This window comes from Charadrius vociferus, unplaced genomic scaffold, assembly GCF_000708025.1.
Source record: "Charadrius vociferus isolate BGI_N301 unplaced genomic scaffold, ASM70802v2 scaffold1064, whole genome shotgun sequence".
In the NCBI taxonomy this organism is placed as follows: domain Eukaryota; kingdom Metazoa; phylum Chordata; class Aves; order Charadriiformes; family Charadriidae; genus Charadrius; species Charadrius vociferus.
Genome location: NW_009648143.1, coordinates 111360 through 117097, shown reverse-complemented (window position 1 = coordinate 117097; position 5738 = coordinate 111360). Strand labels below are relative to the sequence as shown.

Genomic DNA, 5738 nt, shown 5'->3' with positions numbered 1-5738 from the left:
GGGGGGCTGAAGCTCAGGTCCCCCCCGTGTCCCCGTCGTCGTCCCCCCCTCCCCTCCCCGTCCCCGGTGGGGTGAAAAGGGGGTATCTAGGAAACAGCCAGCGGCCCCCAAAAAGGCGGAATTTCCAACGTGTAAAAATGTTCTTAACGGAGCCATTGAGAGAGTGCAATAAGGCGTGAGGGGGAACTAATCTCCCCATTTAAATGTTTGTGGCAATTTTATCTAAATGAATTTTAATGCTAAACGGAGGGATAATTCCCTATTTGTAACCCGTTTACTTCTCTTTCCTGCGCCTCTTGAAGCCGCCTAACATCGGGGGCGATGAACAATAACAATAAAAATACTGTCGAGGCATATTCTTCGTTCGGAATGTGTTATAATTACAGCTGATTAAATGTCTCGGGGTGTAATAGCGGGTTTAATTTGAAATCCCCCACCCCACCCCTCCAAAAAAAAATAAAAAATATATATTTTTATGGAAGAAGGTCTGTGCCCCACTTCTCTAAGGGACGCGTGTGCCCTCGCAGGCGAGAGGGCGGTTTGGTTTTGTCTTCTCGAGAAACGTGAAAAAAAAAACCAAGAGTTAAAAAACCCCCCCCAAACTCAAGAGTTAATAACCCCCCCCCAAACTCAAGAGTTAATAACCCCCCCCCAAACTCAAGAGTTAATAACCCCCCCCCAAACTCAAGAGTTAATAACCCCCCCCCAAACTCAAGAGTTAATAACCCCCCCCCAAACTCAAGAGTTAATAACCCCCCCCCAAACTCAAGAGTTAAAAAAAAAAAAAAAGGAAAAAAAGGGGGGGAAAAGAAAACTCAAGAGTTAAAAAAACCCCCCCAAACTCAAGAGTTAATAAAAAAAAAGAAGAAAACTCAAGAGTTAAAAAAAAAAAGAAGAAGAAAATTCAAGAGTTTAAAAAAAAAAGAAAACTCAGGAGTTAGGAAAAAAAAAGAAAACTCACTAGTTAGCCAAAAAAAAAAAGAAAAACCAAGAGTTAGGAAAAAAACCCCTCAAGAGTTAAAAAAAAACCTTCAAGAGGTAGCAAAAACAAAAAAAAAAAGGAGGGGGGGAGGAGATCCAAGCTGTTGGGATAGAGGACCCCCACTTCAGTGGCTTGCGTAATTCGGAAAGGCCCTGCCTGCATCCCTGCCTGCATCCCTGCCTGCGTCCTGCCCAGCCCCACCTGCCCCCTTGCCCTCCCAGGGGGACCCCGGACCGGGGGAAGACATCGCATCCCCGGGATGGGGAGTAGCATCGTTTTGCCTTAATGAAAAGATTTGTGTATTTTTTCCTGCCCCTGGGGGAAATTTTATTTTCCTGTCTCTCTCTCTATATCTCTATCTCGCCGCGATTTGATATGGAGCAAAGGAGAAGGTATCGCAGCCTGCCCAGGCTGTTGGGTGGTATTTAACTCACTGGCCGCGGTGCAGAAAAGTACAGCTGTGGGAGGAAATTGGTTAATGAGGAGAGGAGGGCCTGCGCCAGCCTCCGCGCGCACCGCCACCTTACAAAACACGGCCGGCGTTTTCCCAATTTTCTCTCCCTCCTTCCCGAAAACGGTCGATTCCGGAAAGAAACTTAAGACGGCAGTGGCTGAAGTAATTTAAATTGGGTATTAGAATTGTCATCTGGGGGGTGGGGGGGGTGGTGGTTCATCTTTACGCAGCGCGGCGTTACTTTGGCCTTCTTTAAATACGAAGCCAATACTTAAACGGCGAATTACAGGTACATCCCCAGAGCCAGTTGAATTTTGTAGCCGCTCGGCTCCCGGTTCGGGGATAGAATGGCCACAAATACTGAAGGAGGGGGCATGTGTATTGGGGGGGAGGCAGGAAACAAATTTTGGAAGCAGTGGAGTCACCATGACAAAAAATAATTTGTTTTTATTTTAGATTCAGATTTCATTACTGCACTCAAACTACTACAACTGGGCTTTGAGTTATTATACAATCCAAACTGTTTCAATCAGAAACTCTAAGACTCAGTGTGCAATGATTATTATTAATAATAATTAGCTCCTTGGTTTCTTGATAGAAAAAGGCTATCAACAAGCATTTGTTTTAACCACAACAAAAGTATAATTAGCTTATCCCACTTAGTAAATCTGTTTGCATGCCAACTCATACCAAACTGCTACTTTTACAAAAAATTGCAATAATACAGATCATTTTTCCAGTCCTTTTTGCACAAAATTTATTTACAATGTATACATAAATGCTCCATGATGGGACTACGGGGGAAGAAGAAGGGGAACGGGGGGGGGGAGAAATAAAAAAAATGCACACATGACCGATGTCTCGCCCAGAAAGAAAGTCAACATATTAAAAATAAATCTTCAGTCCACGTTTCGAGCTGCGTAAAACAGGAAGTGATGTACACGGTGGTGGTTGCTGCATGGGGACAAGGATGCTCCGATGTGACAATTAGGCTTCAAATACACTGCCTTTCCGTTTCCATGCTTCCTCCTACCAGTCTCCTTAAGCCACTGCCTGCAACAGCTGATTAATCATTGTTGATGACTGCAGTTTTTCCCATCCTTCCCGATTTACATCTGTTCAGGCCAATTCAAATATGGTGAGTAAATGAATTAGACATGCAAATTCACGCCCCAGGCTAGAAAGAGAGAGAGAGAGAGAGAGAGAGAGAGGGAGAGAGATGGGGAGAAAGGGAGAGAAAGGGAAGAAAGACAGAGAGAGAGAGAGAGAGAGAGAGAGAAGAGGAGGAGAAAGGAGAGAGAGAGTGTGCATGGCTGAAATCCTAGGATAGAAGAAAGATTCTTCTGCCTGACATAGTTATTTTAATGCTCTAAAAATCCTGCAAATAAGCCCTTTCTGTCATTTGCAGGGTAAGTGTAAGGCTTCTTTTTTTTTCTTTTTTTTTTTTTTTCTTTTTTTTCTTTTTTTTCTCTCGAATGTAAGGAGGCTTCTGGAGGAAGTGAAGAGCTATGGAAACAACACACATAGTGTGGAAAAATTTCACATTTTTTTTAAAAAATCTATAAGAAACAACGTAATATGGATAACAGTATAATAGCATTTTACAATATTTCACTCTTTGTTCTCTCAATGTCTTATATAGGTATTTAGCATGTCCCCAGAAGTTGACTTCGGTTGGTGTTTTCCTGCTTTTCAGGGTCCCTGTGAAGACTCGGAACGTCCCTTGGTCCAAAGTTGACGCCAAGAACTCCATAGTCATTGCAGAAAGACAATGTTTGAAATCTACCGTCGCTGCAGACAACGCGGATTATCCCTTAAGCTACTGAGCATGAATGTCCATCACTTGTCCGCTCACTGCCGGCTCGCCGGTATGAAGCATTGTGGGGCTTGATGCTGACATGGGCATTCCAGGGTGGGGTGGTCCTCCATGCATCATCATCGCTGGGTGGTGAGGGTGTCCAGGAATGTAGGTATGCATGGGGGGGCCATGACGCAGCTGAGCGGGATGGGGGGGCATCTGGGGTGGGGTATAGCTTGGCTGTCCCATGTTCATACCCATTGGACTACCCCGAGACACATAATCCCCTGGCATACTTTGCAGCCCTGCGGAGAGAAAGAGGGTGGCGGTGAGTCCAAGCCTACGTACGGCCTCGCAACGATGGCCAACGGGAAGGATCGCCAGGTCAACCAAACAAAACCCAACCCGAGAACATCCTCCCCCCTCCAAATGCAGTTTTGGGTGACAAAACCACTCTTCTGCGATGGAGATGCTTCCGCCCCGCCAGCACGCCGGAGGCAGAGCCGGCCTGCCGACGGCGAACCTCACGCAGGGTTGGTGGCACCATGCCGGGGAAGCCCTCCGGTGGGTTCCATCATCTCCCGTGGCCTTGCTCCAGCTCCCCCCCCCGCCTTGGTCTCCCCGCTTGTGGGAGCGTGCTGGGAACACAAGGCGGGGAAGCAGTAGTTAAGGAAGGAGGAGAGATGGGTTAAGTCGGTGTCGAGGTTTATCAACAGTTATTTATTTAGCTCTGGAGCCCCATCGCTTGGAATCCCTCCCAAATATTCGCGCCCGTCAGACAGACGCTACGCAGCGAGCGCGTACGTCGCTGAACAAAGGCCTCGTACCGAGCCGAAATTGATAGGAGTGCTCAGGACGATTGTTAAATCAAGCCTGCATTTTTAAACGTATTAAAAAAATAATAAATATATATATAATCAATAACAGTTATCAATGAACGCCTTTCCCTCTGCTCACTTCTGCCCGGAAAAAAAAAAAAAAAATCAGCCGCGCGACTCAGTCAACCTTTCAGTGGGTTCAGGAGAACAATGAGGGGGGGGGAGAGAAAAAAAATTGGACCTAAAACAATAAAACCTCCCGCTTTCCGTGGGCCTCTGCCTTCTGCTTGGATTGCTGGAGCTGATGGGAACTGACAGGTGTATTGTTTCGGCGAGCTATAAGCTCCATAATCATCAAGGGTGAAAGGCATACGCTATTGCTAAGTAGGTTCAATTGGCTTTAGTTCTAAGTAAGAGGCGCGCTGTGAATGCGCCGAACACCTTGGAATCAGGTCTCAAGGCTCGAGCAATGAATAGCTGCTTAATCTAGCCTAAAGGAACAGTTTTGAACTAATGAAAATTGCTTATAAAATATACTGTACTCACAGCTCTTTAATCAAAAAAAAAAAAAAAAGAAAAGAAAAGATGATAATATTTTTTGTAATAACCTATTAATTTAATTGGTCACGAAGCATAAAATACATCATTTAAATTTAATTGACCCAGAAACTAAGAAACAATATTTAAATTAACTAAGCTAGAAATTTCCATGATGAGGTAATAAGGCTGTTGCATTCCCAAGCTCGGAGGAATGTTTTCACAGCTAATTGTTCAAACTTGGGGTTTTTGACTCGCGCCCAGAGAAGACGACTACGAAAGGCACTTGGCCTGGGTAACTTCAAACCCCTGCGTTCGTACAGGCAACAAAGATGCTGAAATCACTGCTTCTAACTCCAGAAAGAGAGCGGGAGGAACAGAATCGGGCGCCGTTTCAACACGGTACCGGTGCCTCAGCGTTTCAAACCGCTTTACTCCTTATTTTAAAAAAAAACAAACAAACCCAAACAAACGAAAATTTGTATGATGTATTTTCCCCTATAAAAAGACAAGAGGGGGGAGAAAGGAAAAAAAACCTGGGACAGTTTTTCTAGGCTTTCTTCGCGAGGCCTGCCACTGAAGATTGCATTAATGATCTCTATTTTTGTATACTGAATAAGTCAAATCCATTTGTCACACTGCAAGTGATGGCATACTTAATTTGGATATAGTCAATTAGCCTGGGCTAAGCTCCATAGCCTGCTGCGCACACCTCTATTTTGTATTCTCTCTTTTTCCTTTGCCACACGTAATCCCATTATGACGGACAGACAAAGAGAAATAAACTTGGGGGGAAAATAAAAAAAAAAAATGAAGAAAAAAAAATCAAAATCAAAGTTTCGCCCATCGCCTTCTAGAACGCAACTAAGTGCGGCCGCTGGGGGTTTTTTTTTTGGTTTGTTGTTTGTTTGTTTTTTGTGTGTTTTTTTTTTTTTTTTACCTATGAGAAGTCTCCGTTTGGCTTTTTTTTGGTGTCTCGCAGGTTAGCGGGAGAAATGTAACTCATGCATCAACTGCGGTTAGACAGATTTATGACACTTTGGGGACATGCTCTTTCCTCTCCCTGCGCTGCTGCAGACCGCTTACATTTTGCAAATCAGTCTGTTGCCAAGACGACGGGCTCCCCCACCTCCCCGGCTGCTTCTTGTT

General features: G+C 44.8%; 1 protein-coding gene across 1 annotated transcript in view; it reads right to left on the bottom strand.

Annotated features, from left to right (window-relative positions):
• Positions 1-2975: 2975 nt before the first annotated feature.
• Positions 2976-5738, bottom strand: part of MEIS1 (Meis homeobox 1) — a gene marked incomplete at its 5' end in the record, with an annotated part of 109400 nt that continues 106637 nt past the window's right edge. Inside the window, one exon of the mRNA XM_009883931.1 lies at positions 2976-3539. The remainder of the gene's footprint in view (positions 3540-5738) is intronic.